This window comes from Homarus americanus, unplaced genomic scaffold, assembly GCF_018991925.1.
Source record: "Homarus americanus isolate GMGI-L3 unplaced genomic scaffold, GMGI_Hamer_2.0 scaffold50281, whole genome shotgun sequence".
Taxonomy (NCBI): Eukaryota; Metazoa; Arthropoda; class Malacostraca; order Decapoda; family Nephropidae; genus Homarus; species Homarus americanus.
In genome coordinates this window covers 1,280,453-1,301,717 of record NW_024742338.1, presented here as the reverse complement: position 1 = coordinate 1,301,717, position 21,265 = coordinate 1,280,453, and the positions used below count along the sequence as shown (strand labels likewise).

General features: G+C 42.7%; 1 long non-coding RNA gene across 1 annotated transcript; it reads left to right on the top strand.

The window, feature by feature from the left end:
• Positions 1-16,729: 16,729 nt before the first annotated feature.
• Positions 16,730-19,605, top strand: LOC121876876. The gene is made up of 5 exons (XR_006090840.1): positions 16,730-17,006; positions 17,173-17,231; positions 17,492-18,205; positions 18,306-18,583; positions 18,744-19,605. It is a non-coding gene; the product is annotated as an uncharacterized LOC121876876 (long non-coding RNA).
• Positions 19,606-21,265: the final 1,660 nt, after the last annotated feature.

Sequence of the window (21,265 nt, the reverse complement as noted above, 5' to 3'; positions counted from 1 at the left end):
GCTTGGCCAGGGAGGTGCCAAGTGTGGGGAAACTACACCTACTTTTACTAACATTTTCTACCTTTATCTCGCATTTCTCATTATATTCCATCTAGTTACTATTATTTCAGTGTTATTAATTTATTATTAATCGCACCTAAAATGTATGGATGGTTATATTTATATCACATATTGTTTACTGAACGGAAAGTTCCTACGATGCCATGCGCTGCAATAATTTTTAAGTAATTTTAGTCACTTTCTCTTTTGGTATTGTACAGTTTCCTCCTTAGTTTGAAGTTCTGTTGTAATTTATGCTTTCACTACATCAGTGTTTGCTTCCAATTCATTTTATTGGAATGTTTTCGATATCTAACGTATTACATTTTTTTATTGCAAGAAGAATGGTAGCTATATGACCACGATGTTCAAATTAGTTAGAAGTGACAGTACAGATTACAGATTGCCTACGAGGGGGCTAGTTTATTGGGCACCCCCTTACATCCTGTGCAAGGTGAAGCGCAGAAGCGTTTACAGTGCCTAACTGGGAAGCATACGGAGTTCATGCTTGCCTTTATGACTCATGCATTAAGGGCGTGAAAGCCTGAAGGGTCATGGGTTTTGTCAGCAAGTTACATAAAGTGACAGAATGATGTGTGTGTGTGTGGGGGGGGGGGGATTCCCGGTACAATTTATCTGTTTATGGCAAAGTGTGGCAGGTCCCTAATAATGTCAAGTGCCAGGCCAGTGACTAGGAGAAGGGATATCTGGTCAGGGAGGGAAGAGGTGCCACCCCTGTAGGAGAGAGGGTGTGAGAATCGGTTGACCACAAAGTTTACAAACAGTGCGGCCAGGCTCAGGGATGCCAATGAACTAGGCGTGGCGAAGTACAGTGGGGGTGGTGGAGGTGATATGTTGTGGTGGGGCAGGTACAGTAGGGGTGGAGGGAGGCACATAGGCATTGACAACATTGAGGGACACACCTTTTAGTGTAATTGTGATGGTGTGTGCGTCGACATGTCGGTGGGGTACAGGTAGCCGGGGATGGATGCCCACCCACTCTTACCCCCACTGTATGCAGAAGCCTATCATCCTGAGCTTGCATTTTGTGTTTTCTGAAGTGAGTCAAAAGACGACAGAGACTCTTTTGACCTCTGCGGTGATGCATTTTATGTGATATTAGGAAAATGAAATATTATCTCTGGTGAGTTTACCTGTTTGGTAACCCGGGCATGAATTAATGTAAAATTTATAAATTTAATGCTATTTTCAGACAATTGTTTTTAGGTTTAACTCAAGCAGATATATGTACACTCTTACAGCTATTATAAGGAGTTTTAATTATGCGAAACTTGACAATTTAGACATTTATTCATTGTTCGACATTTAGTTGCGCAATGTGATCAAATAAACACGTTGATGCGACACTTTTCATTCTAGGATGGACAGTGTCTGCCTTTCAAGCAAGTCTGGAATATAAGTATATTAAAGTGATTTGTATTGAGCCTCAAAGTCGTGTGAAGGGGGGGGGGAGAGTCGGTGCGTTTGGGATGAAGTCAGTGCCTCTTGTAGGGTGTCAGTGGTCGTGGGAGGGTGTCAGTGCTTATGGGAGGGTGTCAGTGCCTGTGGGAGGGTGTAAGTGCTTGTGGGAGGGTGTTAGTGCCTGTGGAAAGGTGTCATTAATTTAATTTTTAAAATTTTTGTCTACAGCGACTAGTTTATTGTGCACCACGTACTCATCTAATGAGCGGTAGCGCAAAAGGATTACAGAATAGAGTTCACAAAGGGCCTGTATAACTAACCCCCGTGGTCTGGATATTATTGCGTTGAATGTTACAGAGTATTTCAAATAACTTATTTGTTTAGTTCTGTGACTCATTCGCTGCTTCGTGAGTACAGCAGTCTGAGGCAACATGTCTGGCCATACACTTTGTTATTCACATTTGCGTGAGAGGTATTCAGGAACATTGTTTGGTTCTATACATGAGAAATAAAGTAGCTGCTGAGTGCAAAAAAGTGGATACAATCTTAAAATGTCGGCTATTTCACACACAGTGTGCTTGAACCTGTCCCTAAAGGGCTTTGTTTTCACACAGTCAAGGACGTAGTGTTGGAGTGTGTGACCATATGTTTCACCACACACTTTACATTCAGTCTTGTTCTCATCTGCTTGAGGGATATACTTATATCATAACCTTAGTCTAGCGGTTACAACATCTTGTAATCTAGTGATCTTGTTACTTGCTCCATATACATGTTTCACTTGATACATTTCATCATGGTAAACAATGGATTGACTAGTGTCTGTTTGCACTTGTCTGCTTGCGTCAGACTCATCAACCAGTTCTTTCCTGCTTACAGTTTTTAGGGTTCTTTTTGATACTCAGATTGTATTCAACAGTGTCTTTGTTAGACGTGATTTTGGCTAGGGCATCGACTCGCATGTTCTTTGAGGCCAATGTGAGAGGGGATCCACAACGGCTTGATCATGACACCTTGGGCATCAAGGTACGCACGCATATTTGTGCCTGGCTTCAGTGACGCGCGTGACAACTTGAGTTGAGGGTATCAAGAGAGTCAGTGATGATGAGACTGTCAGTGGCAGTGGTTTCCATAAATTTGATAGCCGTGAGTATGGCAACTAATTCAGTTTGTTGAGTGGATGCCCAGTTGTTAATTCTAACTCCTTTTTCAACTGTATTGCCGTTAGGTTGAGCCACAACGATAGCGCTTCCAGTCCTCCCATAGGCAGTTAAGAGATCCATCAGTGTACAGTATATGGTCTGTGTGATATTATCATCAGTCTGTAGAGTGTGTATGTGTTCAAGAGCTCTCACTTCGGCAGTGTGTTGGAGATAAATACTTGTATAAATAATCGTTTAGGCGGATATGTCGGTATTGTGTTATCGAAGGGAACTGTCCGCCAGGGTGGTAGGAAGTGAAGTTGTGTCTCAACTTTGTACAGATGGTCTAGTCCAGACATCTTCGTAGGTGTAGCTGTAGTTTGGATCCATTTTGATTCACCAGTCTCATGATTCATATATATTACACATGATGCCATTTCTTGCGTCGGTTTACAGCTCAATTAAAGATGATTTGATAGGAAAGACTACAATCAAGGAAATGAGAGCTTTCTTTTGATACTGATATAGATGTGGTGAACAGGCAGAAGCAGACATAAAGACGCCTTATATTATATTGCTTAGTTAATTGGTCGATGAGGTTGACCTTGGCGAGAGTCGCTGGGAGATTGCTTACAGGGCGGCCACTCTTTTACCCCATACTGTTTTTTTCCTTACTGAGACATATAAATCGCTGATAATGGTGAGGTTTTATTCATATATCTAATATTTGTTTTTAATGAAAAATTAAACTGCGAGTGAATACATTTTTAAAAAATCTGATCTATTTTTATCCGTGACCCCTCAAGTGGATACCAGATATCGCCAGAAACATCCAAGGAATATTATGTGCGAACATTAATAGTTGTTACTAGGTGGTGAGCTGTGGGCAGGCTTAAAATAAACTAAGCTAATCATTTGACATTAGTTGTGTTTAAATGAGTAAAGCAGTTTACCCCTAGTGCCGTGTGTGTGTGTGTGCTTCATTGAATATTTCGGGTATTGAAAATATGTCATATGAATAAAATAATTTGTGGCATTTTTATCCATATAACATCTTTTGACAAATTATCGTACTTTCAATAAGTGTTATCTTGTTTAATATATATTGCTTCATCAGGAACCCTCACCACAGGCACTGAAACCCTCCAACAGGCACTGACACCCTCCAACAGGCACTGACACCCTCCAACAGGTACTGACACCTTCCCACAGGCACTGACACCCTCCAACAGGTACTGACACCCTCCAACAGGTACTGACACCCTCCAACAGGTACTGACACCTTCCCACAGGCACTGACACCCTCCTACAGGCACAGGCACTGACACCCTCCAACAAGCACTGACACCTTCCCAAAGCACTGACACCCTCCAACAAGTACTAACACCTTCCCATAAGCACTGACACCCTCCTACAGGCACTGACACCCTCCCACAGGCACTGACACCCTCCAATAAATACTAACACCTTCCCATAAGCACTGACACCCTCCTACAGGCCTGACCAGGGGCCTCAGGGGACTACCAAGGGGCCCCAGAGGCCCTACCAGGGCCAAGGGTTCCATGGGACCATCAGCGGGCACCCAGGGGGACCAACCAGGGCCAGGGGCTCCATTGGACTAGCATAAGGTGGCCCAATTGGACTACTAAATATCCACCAGGGACCCCATGGGACAACCAAAGGTTCTCTAGGGGCCCCCAGGGGACCTGCCAGTGGCACCATGGGACTACCAGGAAGCCTACCAGGGCACCATGAGACTACCAGGGGGCTCCCAGGATCCCATTGGAGTACCATGAGGCACCAGGGGCCGGTGCCCCATGGGTATACAAGGGATCCCCCAGGGGACCCATGGGGCTACCAGGGGTCCCCCAGGGGCAATATCAGGACCAAGGGCTCATGGAACTACTGCACATAAGGGCCCGACCAGGGCCAGGGGCCTCTTGGTACTACCAAGAAGCCTACCTCATCCAGGTGCCCCATGGTACCCCGCAGAGGCCCTCCAAGGCCTGGACAGGGGCCTCGTGGGACTAACAGAGGGCCCCAGAGGCCCTACCAGGGTCCTATAGGACTACCAGGGTCAGGGGCTCCATGGTGTTACCAGTAGCCTACCAGGGACTCATGGGCCTACCAGGTGACCCCCAGGGGACCTATCAGAATCACGGGCCCCATGGCACTATCAGGGGTGGCACTATCAGGGGTCCCCCAGGAGGCCCATGGGACTATCAGGTGGCCCCCATGGGCTTACCAGGGCTAGGGGCCCTATGAGATTACCAGGGGTCCTTAGGGGCCTACCAGGGTAACCCTTCCTATCTGGGAGGGGGCTGCCACTTCACAAATATTTGGATGCAGTTTGAAAAGATGTTTAGCTTAATTACTTGTATTTTAAAATTTTTGTGTCCTTTGCCTGACTTATATTATGAAAATGTTAAGTAAGTTAATACATGCGTTTTGTAAAGTAAGGTACAACTTAGTAAATTAGTAATTATGCATAAGAATTCACGATTATCATCCTGTTTTCAACTTAATGGGAGTGAGGAAAGCCCAAAGAGCTTTGAGCTTCACATCTGTGTGAAGGACTATTTCTTTGCCCGTGATGACCGGCTCGTTGGTGTGGCCGTGCTTCAGCTAAGAGATATTGTTGACAAGGTATCATTTTTCTCTTTGTTTTATCAGAACACTCAAATATTACACAAATAAGTAATTTAGTATATAATTGTGTTAGTACAGTAATTTATTGTCTTAGTCTTGATGAAGTTGGTCCCATGCTGAGCTCTTCATTGTCAGTGGCAGATACTCTTATGTGTCATGTGATTTGACATTTTCTTATAGTGTTTGGTGTTTCTTCAGGGCTTTCCCTGGTTAAACGATGCCACATGGATGAGACTGGATGGACAGTGTTGAGAATTCTGAGTCAGCGCACTAACGACGAGGTAGCAAAGGGGTTCGTCAAGCTGAAGTGAGAGGCGAACCACCCATCACCCAGTAGACAGATTGAAGAGGGAGCATTATGCTCTAGTGCAAAGTTTGCCTCCATTATCCAGTGATGGATGACAATAGTCAGGTTGTGTCAGCTGTCAGTAAAAAAGGAGGAAACTCTGGTTGTTCTAGTGAGGGGCGCCCGGTAAAAGAAGACACACGAACACTTGAAGACCCATCACAGGATCATTGGAGGGCCCTTCATCCCCAAGTGGCCAAGTCCAGAGGTGAACACTAACGTCCATGGAGGCTCATTCCTTGTGAAGTTTGCATGCATGGCTGCTGGTGGATGAAAAATAAGCACAAACACTAATTGAGTGGACAGTTGGGTAATTAATGGTTGAATTAATTTAGGGATTAAATCAAACTTTAGACCAAAAGATTTTTTATGGACGAATGCAGCGGCGCCCGTTATCCAAAAGAAAGACGCGCCGAACGACCCCGGTATGACGCAGCCATGGACGACTACGAGAGGGAATGTCTGTGATAGAGTATTGTGAATCATTACCCTGGACTACACGTGTGGACCGTCAAGAAGCTGTGTGTTCTCATGTCAATGGAAGACAAGTTCTCTGCTCTTCCAAAACCTTGTTTAAAAGTTTGTAAAATAGTATTTAGAGTCATTTAAAGATGGTGTTCATTCTGTATAATACAATACTGGTAAGATTACAATATATACACCAGTTGCAATAATATAGTATTACGAAGGAAGTGTCCCAGTAGCTTCGAGTCTCAACACGGCTATGTCGTGTTACTGTCCCATTTTTTGTGGCGGTGTGAAAGAAAACAACTGAACCGTAAGGGTTACTTTCCCATTTGCTGTTAAATGGTCACAGGGTAAGTCTACTGTTTTGTGCTGCATTACTCTTTTACTTCTCCTTAAGCGAGAAAATAGTGGATATTTGAATTAATCACGTGATTTAAGTTGTGAGCACAAACTCGTATTTTCTATGTGATCTTGGCACTTATCAAAAGGTGCACATTCATATTTCGCTTTTGACCTCAGATTCAATAAGCGATCCATTGTACACGTCATTTTACCATTAGGTCAGTCCTCGTCTGTAATTATGAATAATTGGGTGGTTGTTATGTATTTTCCTAACTTTTACTTTAACCGGTTCAGGTCCACCACGTCGGTCAGGGGAAGCACGAGGACACGGTCTATGACGTTGATTGCTCTACTAGTCCATTAGCGGTGCATTTATTTGTCTCGAAAGTGGTAAGCCTAAGTGGTTTAGTAATTAAAGTCCATTTTCCTACTCACAACACAGAGAAAATGTCTTTTAGTTGCGGGCTTTCTCAGGCTTACTGTGGCTAGTTGGTGTTTACTGTCAGTATGTTTTCTTAACAAACGGGTACATATTGTTGCAGTGACAGGTAACCATTGTACTGATGACTGGGTAGCTGTAGGTATCTATGGATATTTTTTACAAGGTGTGGAGTGTAGCAGAGCAACAGAGCTTACTGAACCCAGGTCAAAATGATGTCCAGATGTTTTATAAAATGACAAGTGTAAGCATTACTAGTTAAATGGTTATAATAGGGATTGGTCACTTGTTTTATTGATAATTACTCTGTATAAGAAAACAATCATTTATACACTAAACTGTAATGAAAACTTTATAAATGGAAGAAAATATATTAATGTGAAACAGTAGCTTAAATTTAGGGGATGACACATTTGGATATTGGTAAACGGCTAATATAACAAGGTATGAATTAAATAGAAATCATATGAAATATATTCATTATTTTTAAATATTGGGACTGAAAACCAGGTCCCAATCACATGGTATTGACACTACTGAGGTGACACACATACACTCGTGCTGTCACTGAGATGATGACAGTATATATTAGCCATATATGATGTTTGAAACACTGTACTTCGTCTGTTGATGACCACACAAACGGTATAACATAGGCTTTAATGTGAATATAGTCACGCTTTCTCTTAACCTCCCGCATCTTCATATATAACTTGGTATACAGTACAGTACTTTTTTTCCGAGCGTCGTACCGCTGCACTGCCAGATGCACCATCACTCCACTGCTGTCGGCGCCAAGGCCAAATCAGATGTTTTATAGTCCCACACTACAGATGCTGTCCTCAGAAGAATCTCGTCAGATTTTCTTGTTAATGTGAGCGGGATCGAAGACGAAAATTTTGGGTTTCTGTTGGTAGATGTTTATGGAACGTCGTTTTGTTTTCCCTTTTGGTACAGCTCACAGATTCGTCTTCTATCCCAGTGGTGAATGGTTATTGGCATTCATATAATTATATTATTAATTCCCAAGTGAATCTTAGTCCTGTAGTCGGTTTTGTTGAAATTATTCCTCTGTGATAATAAAGGCCCTTTGAATATATCCCGTTTCTTCCTTAACCTAACAAACATATTAACAATTCAGAGGCAAGTACACAAGAAATGGTAGATGCATGTAAACAGCTGTGGGTGTAGTGGTACTTCTTGGGAGACCTCACACCAGTTACACCCAGAGAATTTTAAAACCCCGTCCACACGATCGAGCAGTGCCCGGCGGGCTTTGCCGTTTACCGGGCAAAGCCTGTGTGTTGTTGTACACACAGGGTGGTTGGCGGCAGTCATAGTCAGGTGCCGATAGCTAGTAGGTGGTCGGCAGTGGCGGGTGAGGTACGATGACCATGGTGTGTCGTAGGAATAATAGCCGGACAGTTAAAGCGAAGAGCATAGCGTTGTGTACTATAATAGTTGCTGCTATGTGCAAAAAGAAGAACCAAATGCAGAATAGGGAATGATGCAGAGTGGTTAGGTCGAATAAAAGTATTGGGAAGTCATGCCACGATTTTGTGAACTGCAAGATGGACATAAGCAAGACTTCACCAATTACATGAGAATGGACCCCCCCCCTAACACCTTTTACAAACTTCTAGCGAAAGTGGAACCATATATAAAAGAACAGGATACCAATAGGAGGGAGAGTAGATCTGCAGAGGCTCGTCTAGAGGCAACGCTCATACATCTTTCAACTGGGTGCACCACACGTCACTTCAGTATAGAACGAGGATATTGTGGGGTATGAGATGTTTGGTTCACACTCAGGATTGGATGGAGAAAGGAAACTCACAATGTGCTCTCTATATACATGTTGTATTGGATGTACAATGCAGCTTGGTGCTGGGAAGGCAGCATGGTTACAAGCGTGATGTAGAGAGAGCTGGTTGGTGAGGACGCTCAGAGAAGGACAGCTTGTGGGTCGCCATGCTCGCCAGCGGGAGGGAGGACCGCCAGGCAGGCGGAGGAGCGAGGACCGCCAGGCAGGCGGAGGAGCGAGGACCGCCAGGCAGCGGCGGAGGTGTTGCTGGCTGGTTGGTGTAGGTAGAAAGAGACAGATCACCACGAGGTCAGGTCTTAAATAGCGGGGGTAGGCGTGGCTTAGCAGTTGACCCCCGCTCCGTGGTGTATGGCGGCGCTGGTTGACCTAGACCACGAGGCATACACTGGGGAATTGGTGGGGTCGGCTAGGCAGCGACAAACAGCGTTTGTAGGGGAGAATTCCACTACAATATCAAGACAAAGTTTGTCTCCCATAATCCCTGCAACTTGTCAAGTCATGTATGAAGTACTCAAGGAAGATTACTTGCAGGTGAGATTTGTAGTACATAAAAATTCATTGAATAATGTTAGAATTATGATATGCATAGACAGGAAGCTATGGGACTAGAGTGAGGAGAGCGGCAGGAACGAAGAACGCACGAATGTCCTCAAGTCGTCTCTCCATATCAGGCAGCAAACCACCAGGCAGGCTGACCATGATTTTGCTGAACGACGGGCACGGGAACTCCACTGGTTTGCCCGCCAATTTTGCCGGAAACGGGCATTTAGCGCGTGCCCGCCGGGCACTGCTCAATCGTGTGGACGGGACTTAAGTCTTGGGTGCACTCGAAGATGGAGAGAAAACGGACGCCTTAGACAGAGGACTCGATAAAGAAGGCATAGCTACACGTTTTGAGCAATCTGAATCGTCTGATTTTACATTAACTAACATGCACGACCGTGGTCATTACATTTTGAACCCGATTTTTAATGTAAATTTATTTTCAATTTCAAAGGCCTTCCCATGTTAAACAAGTAAAATGCAATTTTGTTTAAATACTCTAAAAATATACATTGTGGCTGAAATGCAATAGAGGAAAAGGGTTTTGGAATTGTCCAACTACAGATTGCAACTCTTTAAATTCACTACGTGACCAGACCTATAATTTTACCCTAATTTCGACTGAACATTGGTCGTGTTAAATTAAGACTCCGGGTCAATATCTAGTACTGTAGTTGTCTTGTGGGGTACGTTATATTTGGCTCACACTCAGGATGGAATGGAGAAAGGAAACTCACAATGTGCTTTGTATACATGTACAATGCAGCTTGGTGCTGGGAAGGCAGCATGGTTACAAGCGTGATGTAGAGAGCAGATTGGCGAGGATGACAGCTTGTGGGTCGCCATGCTCGACGGCGGGAGCGAGGACTGCCAGGCAGGCGGAGGTGGTGTTGCTGGCTGGTTGGTGTAGGTAGAAAGAGACAGGTCACCACGAGGTCAGGTCTTAAATAGCGGGGGTAGGCGTGGCTTAGTAGTGGACATCCGTCATGTAAGGCGGCGCTGGTTGACCTAGACCACGAGGCATACACTGGAGAATTCGTGGGGTCGGCTACTCAGCGACAAACAGCGTTTGTAGGGGAGAAATCCACTACAATACTCCCTCCTTCCCTCCAGGCGGTGTAGGAGACTTGTTGTCTACAGGGGCGCTTGGCAAATGTGAGGTAGAACGGGCAGTGCATGCCACATGCGAGCCATAATGGCGATGGCGTGGATGAGCCGGCTGCTAGAGGTGACAACCGTCTAGACACACGATCTGTGGGAGAAGAGAGGGTTGTGGAGGCGATGAATGTTGTGCTTCACTCGCGACAGGTACAGAGTCGTCAGATGCCCCTGCTGGGGCGCGTGGGCCTGGGTCAGGAGCTGCGTCAGCAGAAGCGGAGGAGGGCTCGTGACAGCAGCTGGGTCCACGACAGCAGCAAGGTGCAGGACATTAGCAGGGAGTACCTGAGGGATGAAAGAGGGGTGTGTGGGTCCGCACTCAGGAGCAGGGGCCGCGTCAGGAGAAGCGGCAGGGGGTACTGCTGGGCCGGGGCGGCGTCTGAGGCAGGACGGGTGTGTTGGGGTCGGTAGAACGTGGTGCTTGGGGCAGGAAGATGAGCGGCTGTCTGCTTAGAGTAGCAGAGCTGCTCTAGGGTGTCTAACCTGCGGTTTAGAGACAGTAGCTGTAGAGCCGATGAGAGCTGCTTCTGGGTGGAGAAGCCAGTCTTCCATGAAGACTGGGAGAGTGATCGGTTTCTCCTCCATCCTGTGTGGGTGCGAATCTCCGGGGATCACCATTTGTGGGGAACAGGTGGTTTGGTTCACACTCAGGATGGGACGGAGAAAGGAAACTCACAATGTGCTCTCTGTATACATGTTGTATTGGATGTACAATGCAGCTTGGTGCTGGGAAGGCAGCATGGTTACAAGCGTGATGTAGAGAGAGCTGGTTGGTGAGGGTGCTCCGAGTACAGCTTGTGGGTCGCCATGCTCGCCGGCGGGAGCGAGGACCGCCAGGCAGCGGCGGAGGAATAGGTGGTGTTGCTGACTGGTTGGTGTAGGTAGAAAGAGACAGGTCACCACGAGGTCAGGTCTTAAATAGCGGAGGCAGGCGTGGCTTAGTAGTTGACATCCGTCATGTAAGGCGGCGCTGGTTGACCTAGACCACGAGGTATACACTGGAGAATTCGTGGGGTTGGCTACTCAGCGACAAATAGCGTTTGTAGGGGAGAAATCCATTAGTCTATTATGTCGAAGATGGAAGTTCACATTTTTATTTATAGGTTAGATATTGAAATATCTTGTTTGGAATTTATCGTTTTACCACTTCTAGTGTTGAGACAATACCAAGATCAGTTTAAACCAGTGAAGATCAGGACATTAATTTCATCATTTGTCCATTGGGTTATGTTGTGAAAATGTATTCATATTTTAAGATGAATAGAGCGGTAATTCACAAGATCTAAGCGTTTAATACCATTAAGTACAGTATTTTTATAGTTTTATTAGGACAAACTTTCCAGATAGCAGACGTAGTTCAGATTGTATTATACTCGAGGTTTTGATTCAGTAAAATCAAGGATTTAGATTACTCAATAAAATACAAATGGTATATAGAAGTAATAATTTTATTGGTTACATAAACTGTATATTCAATATGTACTCAACCCGTACACATTTGACTTTACTTGCACAGAATATAATACAACACAGCTCTTTATGGATAATAGCTCACGACCCACAAATGGGGTCTGGGAGGGGGTTGAATTAACAAAGATGCTGGAAACCAACTTTTTGAAATAACAAATTGCGTGAAGTTTAACACTTACTTACTAGGAAACAATAATCTCGCTCAAGCTGTGATGGATTCACTAACCGCGGTAGAACGCGAGTAGGCAAGCAATTCTTGCGACGGTGTTCTCCAGGAACAGTTAAAAACCAAGACAACTTCCGTAGAATCTCCCGATTGTTGCGATGGGGTAGAGATCACACTGCAGCTTGCTCGGTCAACTCGTATAGGTCTCACGTTCGTTTAAGGAGCGTGTTCTAGAGATCAAAAAGAAAAGCCAAGAAGATTAATGTAGTTTTATCCTGGCGGAATAATCTGACAAGACAAAATTAAAAGGTTCAGTTTAGTTAATATCCAAAGACTAATTAAATACACCATTTTAGTCAAGTGAAAGATTAAATTGTGGTTTCATAATCACAAAAAAGCAAATAATTTATAAGCAAAATATTTCAGGATATACTTACCATAAATAGCAAAGTTTAACACTACAATACCTACAGCAGATGTTGTATCGTCGTCGTGCACCAGTGTTCTGTATTCATGGCCAGCTACCAAGCCTTATATACAGGCGGCCCACATTCCCTGACCAATCACAACCTGTTTGTTATACATTAGGTTAAGTTTTAGCCAATGGGAACATTACCGTGTTATGACGTCACGGTCGCACCATGCCTTAGCGAATCGTTTTAACGGCGGCAGGTTGGTGAAACCGGATGTGAGCAATGGTTGTTTGATGACGAGTAAATGACTTAAAGTTTGTTGTGACCTAAAAGAAGTGTATAACGTGAAAAAATATATTATGAAAGCGTATTTACAGGAGGTCTGAAAATGTATTCACTGCCTTACTTATCTTGGTAGAAATTGTGAATGTATTAAATGTTTTACAACAGCAATATTGGCCTCACTTGAAGTGTCAGACCATTGTTAAGAGACATATACATGAAATTAGTATTATTTTAATATAAAAAAGTCCTAAAATTAAATACAATAATATAAAAAGTTAATATGACGAATAAAGTAAGATAAAAAGATCACAAAGTACATTGATAAAGAGAGAAACATTGAGTTATCATTAACCCTTACTTGAAATTAACTATACAGCAGAAACACTAAAACTAGCAAAAGCTTTTAAATCGAACAGGTGAGTATACAAAGATACACATATGTTACAAGAATCAAGAACAAAACATACACATTAAAACAAAGTAGAGTAATGAAGTCGAGTGTTGAGTGGTAAGTGCTGCCTGTACTCGGAGGATGAATATAATATACTCGTAAGCTTACCCCGAGGAGAGTCAATTACATCGGGTATAGTTTATGGCCATACTGTTAGCTCTATCACTTACATACACCAGTGTCTGGTTAGAGAGATAATTACTATAACTGATAAAGGTGAAACACGTACAATTTGATAATGATTTATTTGGTCAGGTCTCACCCACTACCTCACACGTACAGTAGTACCTTGGAGAGTAAATGTGGTACCTGATAATATACTGTACATTTATCTCAAGGAATTATTATATAACATTTAGTATCATCTGGATGAGTACACGTAACATGGTGTACTTAATATTGGAAGAACAAATACTTATAATGTATACAGCCTTAACAACATCAACCTAGAGAAGTCGACTTGTGAAAGAGATCTAGGGGTACTTGTAAGCCCGGACCTACGGCCTAGAAAACAGTGCGTTAATGTTCGAAATAAGGCAAACAGAGTATTGGGTTTTATATCTAGAAGTGTAAGTAATAAGAGTGCAGAGGTCTTATTGCAGCTATATCTTGCGCTAGTTAGGCCGCACCTCGATTATGCGGTTCAGTTCTGGTGCCCCTATTATAGAATGGATATAAATTCACTAGAGTCGGTGCAGCGAAGAATGACAAAAATGATTCCGGGACTTAGAAACCTTCCATATCAGGATAGGTTAAAGAAACTTAACTTGCATTCCCTAGAAAGACGAAGAGTGCGGGGAGATATGATAGAAGTATTTAAGTGGGTGAAAGGAATCAACAAAGGGGATATAGATAAAGTTCTTATAATATCCGAGCAGGATAGGACTCGGAGCAACGGATTCAAGTTGGATAAGTTTAGGTTTAGGAAGGAACTGGTTCACAAATAGGGTGGTGGACGAGTGGAACAAGCTTAGCAACTTTGTAGTAAGTGCGGGAATTCTGGAAAGTTTCAAAAGGAGGCTAGATAGATTCATGGATGATAGAGAGTGGTAGTAACTCTCGACAGGAGCTGCCATGCACAGGCCAACCGGCCTATTGCAGACTCCTTATTTTCTTATGTTCTTATGTTAGTAAATACACATGAGAATGTTACCACGATTTTAAATGCTTTTTTGTTGCATTGTTATAATTAAGTTATAAATATATATTGTACGTAGGGTATGTTAGGATAATGTGTAAACATTACTCGGGTCGTGACTTTAGTAAAATCACTGCTCCTAGTTCTCACCAAGTAATGTAGATGTGAGTGATTGTAGGGTATCTTGTTATTACCATCTTGGAAAGTAACTTTATTGACTACGATACTGCCACTGTAGGCTGTGGGTTGCTATCATAACTTTTTCGTTCCTTTGATTATCACAAATTCTCTGGTCTACTTATGTCTATGGTGTTGTTCATTGTAAACACCTAATAGCAGTTTATGTCGCAGTGTTGCAGAGGGGGATAATCCCCTCGTTTGGTTGTGACGGTGTTTACTAGAGAAGTTCGTGGTCTCGGAGATTCAGAAACCACGAATGTGGCGGTTTTGAGCTCGAGAAATTTTGACTATATTTCATGAAATGGACTTTGTTGGAGTTTGTTTGAATAATGTTGAAGATGACACCAGAGTTTTTTTAATGTATCCTTGTACTTTGATGCCAAGGTGAAGAATAAAATGCTGAAAATTTGAAGTTATTCGAATGAGCGGGTTCGGTGAGCAGAGAGCAAATAATTTGACGGTTCGGCAGCGAGTCGGCGGGAAGGTTGGGGTATTTAAAGGTCGAACCGGCAAGGATGCATCAGTTACAATCCGATCCTTGTGTCTGGTGTAAGAACTCCTTTAGTTTGTGAAGAAGAAAAGAAAAGTGAAGTGAAGTGTTTAGACATTTGTTCGTTTGGCTGTTAGTGTTTTGCATTGGAAATGTTTTCTTCAACATTTTTCTGTGAAACATATTTAAGATTTCTGTCTGTGGTTAACTAGGGAGCTTTTGAAGTTGTTTATAATTGAAGTTCTTGGAGTACAGAATATTTAAATTGAACACGGTAGTTTAATTGAAATTAAATCCGTTAAGTGTTAAACGTGTTAAGTGGTTTAAAAAGTTGAAGTGTTAATAGTGTAGTTTCTGAAATTGGCCGAATATGTTGTGTTTTTGCAAGAAATCGTGTCATTTCGTTGAGGAGTGATGGAAAGTGAATTCATGAGCATGAAGATTGTGTAGCAAGTTCATTATTGAAATATTCTCTCGATCTAAAGTTGTTTGGATGCGAATTTCAATGCAGTTTTAAGTGATGGTGGTGGAATCTTGAAAATGAGTGAGAAGAAAAGAAAGATGCAGTATTTATGTGTGCCTTGAGGTTGAATTGTTCATAGTGATAAGTGATCGTGGTGGATCTTGAAAATGAGTGAGAAGAAAAATAAAAGACGCAGCATATATATGTACATTGAGCTTGGAGAGTTCATAGTGATAATTGATGTGGTGGATCTTGAAAAAGAGTGAGAAGAAAAATAAAAGATGCCGCATATGTGTACATTGAGCTTGGACTGTTCATAGTGATAATTGATCGTGGTGGATTTTGAAAATGAGTGAGAGGAGAAATAAAAGATGCAGCATATACTGTATGTGTATATGGAGCTTCGACAGTTCATAGTGATCGTGGTGGAATCGTGAAAATGAGTGAGAAGGAAAAAAGATGCAGCATTTGTGTGTGCCAAGTAGTAAACCCTACGTGTGTGTTTTGATGCGTATAGTAGGAGATTGGAGGTGTTGTGCATATCGTGATCCCATGAACCGGAGAAGTGGAAAAGAAAATAAATCTCCCGACAGCGACGTTTTGGTTAACGAGGGGTGAGGGCAGGTAAGTGATTATTGATGTTGAGTTTCTTTAGTGAGGTAAAGATAGGGATTTGACATGAATAACAATATTGATATGGGTGAGCCAATTGGTAGCCTGCTTTGAGGGTATGAAAAATAAGCGGCATAAAGTCGAACGTTTTGAATGTAGTCAGCTAAAGATGCATCGACCCGACCCTGGGTCTCGTGCTCGCAATTTTACCTGTGAGTACTTAGGCTGTATGTAAAGGTGATTGTGATTGGTGGATCTGTTTTGTGTTGTATGACTTTTAGGAAAATGATTAAAGAAAGGAAAGGGAGAATTTTTTTTTGTAATAAAATAATCATTGTTATTTAGAGTCATGGGAAGTAAAGATATGTTAGTATATTTGGTTAAATAGTGAAGAAATTTTTATTAATGAGTTTTGTAGTTGTTGGCATAAAATGTAGTGGGTGTTTTTTTTAAGATTTTGTAGTAGTTTATTTTCAGATAATAGCAACCGCAAGGAAGCCGCAGTGGGCTGCCGCGTGAGCGTTAAGTTGGAGCCAACTAGCGTGGGAAAGGTTGATTTTTGCAGAGACGTGACCGGCACAGAGGTAGACCCATAATTTAGAGTTTAGGTGAATGAAATTGTTGAATGGGTGTTGTGTTTGTGCTGTTATATACTGGAGGCTATATAATGGTACTACACTCTCGGTTGTGTGTGTGTGTTTACGGTGGTATTTTGTTGTCATAGATAGAGGCGAGGTAAGGTGGTAGTGTACCGTCTGTTATGGTTCATGTGTTAGTTTTATACGCAGACTAGAGTGTTATTAATTGTTATTGTGTATGTGCTTTTGTTTCATTAATTTTCACTTGTCTGTTGTAAATTTTGAAGCTTGATGCCTTTTATTGCAGGTGTACGGAAGGCTTATACTGTGGAATAGAGAAGAGAACGTGGTTTAAGTTTTTAGGTGGCTATCGCGTCTACACTTGCGGTGAGGAATTCGTCAATACGGTATTTAAAATGGAAGGTGTAGTGGTTTTTTAGTAAAGAGAAGTTGTAGCTGTAATATGAAAATTGATAAGTGGTTCATGGCTAATATATTTGTATTGAGAATTAGTGTAAGTTTTATAGGTTAGGTAATAAATCCCTTTTTTCAGGTTGTTGGAGGAGGAAGGAGCCGGTACTTTTTTGAGGTAGACTAGGGGAATAGTGATGGGTAAGTGACGTTGAAGTTTGTAAAATAGTTGTGAAATTGTAAATCGATTTTTGGTCTTGTGCCGTAGAGCAATAGAAATGTTAAAAGTTGACATTAAAATAAATGATTGTGGCTTGAGTTTGGTAATGTTAAGTTTAAAATGTGCAATTTTGTGCCTTGGCTGTAGATTAAAGAAAATGTAAATGAGTTTTGATAAATTGAGTTTATTATATAGTAGTGAGAAAGATTTGATAAATGGGTAACGAGTGACCTTTTTTCAGGTTGGGGTCTGGTGGTGTTCCTCGGTTCTCTAGTGCACCCAAAAGTGCCTAGAGATGGGCACGGGGAGACTTAAGTGAGGTGTATAAACCTGTGAAAGGGCACTACTTAGTCGAGGAACCGTACCCGTAGCTGACTGACGCCCGTCTTACAAGGGGTCACAGCCGAAGTGGGGGTGCCGGCGGTAGAGCGGTACCGGTCTCGCCTCGCAAGCGAGACGTCTCGGGTTCGATTCCCGGGCCGGTGGAAAGTGGGTTGGACACACTTCCTAGACCCCCTCTGTCCCTGTTGACCTAGCAGTAAAGTAGGTACCCGTTGTAAATCGAAAGTTGCGAATTCGTATCTGGGGAAAGTCGTCGGAGGTAGCCGACAAAATGTTAAAGACTGGAGGGTTGTACGCCCTTGACAAAAAATGCTATGATCCTTTAGGCAAGCACAAACTTGGCATGCTGCCTAGTTGGGCGGTGTAGGTGCTTGTGCCCTTCACCTTGCATGGGAATAAGGGGGGGGTGAGGGGGGATGCCCCTCGGCCCCTCCCCTTCTCAAAAAGTGTGGTAATGAGAAATCGAAAAATGGTAGAGTAGAATATAGTCTTGTGTTGACTGTATCGACTAACGAAGAGGAAGTATGGTCGCCATCCAGAGGTGGGGGAGAAGTCGATGTTGGAAAGGAGCCAAGTGTTGTAACCAGTCGACCTGTGCAGCATGTGCTAAAAGGTAATGTATACTGTTAAGTGGTTGAAGGTGGGGTCTGTTTGATATGAAAATGAAGAGGGACTTTGGTTGTGGTTATTGATGTGGTAATTGTTTTTTACAGGAGTTGTTGCAGTCCAGAAGACGTGATTGGTGTGTGATAATCCAGAGGGACATTAACGCTCGACTGAATGTTGGAAATGGGAGGTCGTAAAGGTGTAAGTATTGTTTATTGAAGTTTTACCTATACTTTGTTATAATTTGATGAGTAGAGTATTTGTAACATTGACGTATTGTTTTGTTGTTTTCATGTTGGTGGTGGAGGAATATGGGCGAATTGTTGAGAGGAGCGCGTCGACACTGGATACGGTGATGTCAAATTGTGTAATGTATTATTTGAAGGTGAGTTGTTATTGTATGTGAAAGTTGTAGGTAAAGTTTGTTATAAGAGGCAAGTGATATGAGTTTTTTCGGCTAGCAGTACCCATTGATGTTTAAAGTTGGGAGAAATAAGCATGGTGCATTATGGAGGTTGTGTGAAAGGTTTGTTGTTGTTTTTCAGGTTTGAGGATGGAGTGGTGGTGGGTAGTGCCGTAACCAGGTTGCAGAAAGGGTGGACTACTACATGTATGGGGCTGTGCAATGGACTGTGTTGAGCAGCAGCAGCAGCGGCGGCGGTTTAAGATAAGTGGTGTGGTGTGTTGCATCGTGAATTGTTTGTGATAGTTTAGGGACATAGTGAATTTAGTTGTAAGAAATTGAGTATAATGTAATTGTTGGAAGACGTGATGTAAATTGTAGGTTAGTTTTGGATTAGTATATGTGGAGAATGGATGTAGCAGGTAATAGAAATGTTGTGACTTGTGTAGAGGCATATATATATTTGGTGAGTGTGGCGTTGGAGCGGTTTAGGGCGTGAACTAATGTGTTGATCTGTTTGTTTTTTAGGCTGGATTGGAGTTTTTGGAATGGTAGGCGGCAGTGATGGTGGAAGAGGCAGTGGTTACTCGGCGACGGAGATGGGAGCGAAAGGGTAAGGAGCCGATTGTTTGTGTTAAAGAGGAAGCGTTTGTTTGAATTTGGGTAAGATGAAAGGTGAATTTGTTGTGGGTATGTATTGTAATTGTATAGAAGTTAGTTGGTAGCAGGCTAGTATTGTTGTTACACACTCGAGGCTGTGTAATGATTGGTACTAGCCTTGGTGAATGGTTTGTAGTAGAGTATGTGTATATTGCTAAGAAGTTGGTATTTGTAGTGTATGGTGTGGTTTAAAAGGAAGAAGTTTTGTTTTCGTAGACATGGGCTTTGACGAGGTAATGCTTAAGAGAGTGAGTTTTTGTTGTAGGCAAACCATTAAGAATATGAGGGACGTGTTGATCCCGAAGGAGATTGGATGCATGAACCTTTTTGGAATGGTGTTTATTATGGATTTGTTTTTTCAGTGGTGCATCGGTTGTAGATGTTGTCGTGAGAAAGCATCGGAAAGAGTGGTGGATGGAGGCTATGTAGGAGACGACCAAGTATTGGGCATTTATTGTGGAGGTGACGATGTGGTGGTTATGAAGAGGACCGCCTTGTACGTATAATGTATTTGATGGGAAAGGCCATTACGAGTTGACGTCCATTGTTAGTGGGAGAGTGTGGCAGTTGTCGGGTAAGAAATTGGAATTTGCTAAATGTTTTCTCCGTTTCAGATTGTAGCGTGGGGTGAAGTCGCTTTGGCCAAGTTGCCGTCGAGGATTATGCGTGTCTGTGACCGGGGTGTATGGAGCCGAGAAGATGTTCTTTGAACGTATAGCCGTCGTCCCTGTGATTGGAGCCGAGAAGATGATGTCCTGTGAATGTATAGCTGTTGTCTTGGTGTATGGAGCCAAGATGATGTCCTGTGAATGGATAGCCGTCGTATCTGTGACGGGTTGAGAAGACGATGTCCTTTGAACATGTAGCTGTCGTCCCTGTGACTGGAGCCGAGATGTCCTTTGAATGTATAGCTGTCGTCTCTGTGACTAGGGTGTATGGAACTGCAAAGATGTCATGTGAATGTATAGCAGTTGTCCCAGTGAGTGGGGTGTATGGAGCCGAGAAGAAGATGTCCTTTGAACGTATAGCTGTCGTCCCTGTGACTGGAGCTGAGAAGATGATGTCCTGTGAATGTATAGCTGTCGTCTTGGTGTATGGAGCCAAGATGTCCTGTGAATGTATAGCTGTTGTACCTGTGACTTTGGTCGAGAAGAAGATGACGTCCTGTGAACGTATAGCAGTTGTTCTAGTGACTGGGGTGTATCGAGCCGAGATGTCCTGTGAACTTCTAGCCGTCGTCCCTGTGACTGGAGCCGAGATGTCCTTTGAATGTATAGCCGTGGTCCCAGTGACGGGTGTATGGAGCCGAGAAGATGTCCTGTGAAGGTATAGCCGTCGTCCTTGTGACTGGAGCCGAGAAGATGTCCTGTGAAGGTATAGCTGTCGTCCCTGTGACTGGAGCCGAGAAGATGTCCTGTGAACTTGTAGCTGTGTTCCAGTGATAGGGGTGTATGGAGCCGAGGAGATGATGTCCTGTGAATGCATAGGTGTTGTCCCTATGATGTTTGATGTACTGTACTGTATTATATTGCTAAGTGTATAGAATATATGTATTTGAGTTGAATTTTGTTTTTTCTTTATTGCCTGATGTGCATTTTGAGTGACACCTAAGGTAGAAGAAGACGATGGCAAGTGATTTAGGCACCAGAAGAAGTGGAGCGACACGAGAAGATGAAGGTAATGTGTGAAGAATTGAGATTAGTTAATGTAATATGATTGTATGTAAAGTAAAGTAAAGATGTTGAAATGCATCATTGAGTTTAGTTGATGTAATATGATTATATGTAAAGTAAAGTAAAGATGTTGAAATGCATCATTGAGATTAGTTGATGTAATATGATTATAAGTAAAGTAAAGATGTTGAGATTAGTTAATGTGTTGAATAATTTGACTTCTATTATTGTGTGAATTTTAATGCTGTTTTTGTTTCTCCCTTTTCTTACAGGTACACGGGAACACATGTGGTGTTGTTAGAGTGTTTATTGAGCAACAAAGGTGATTTTT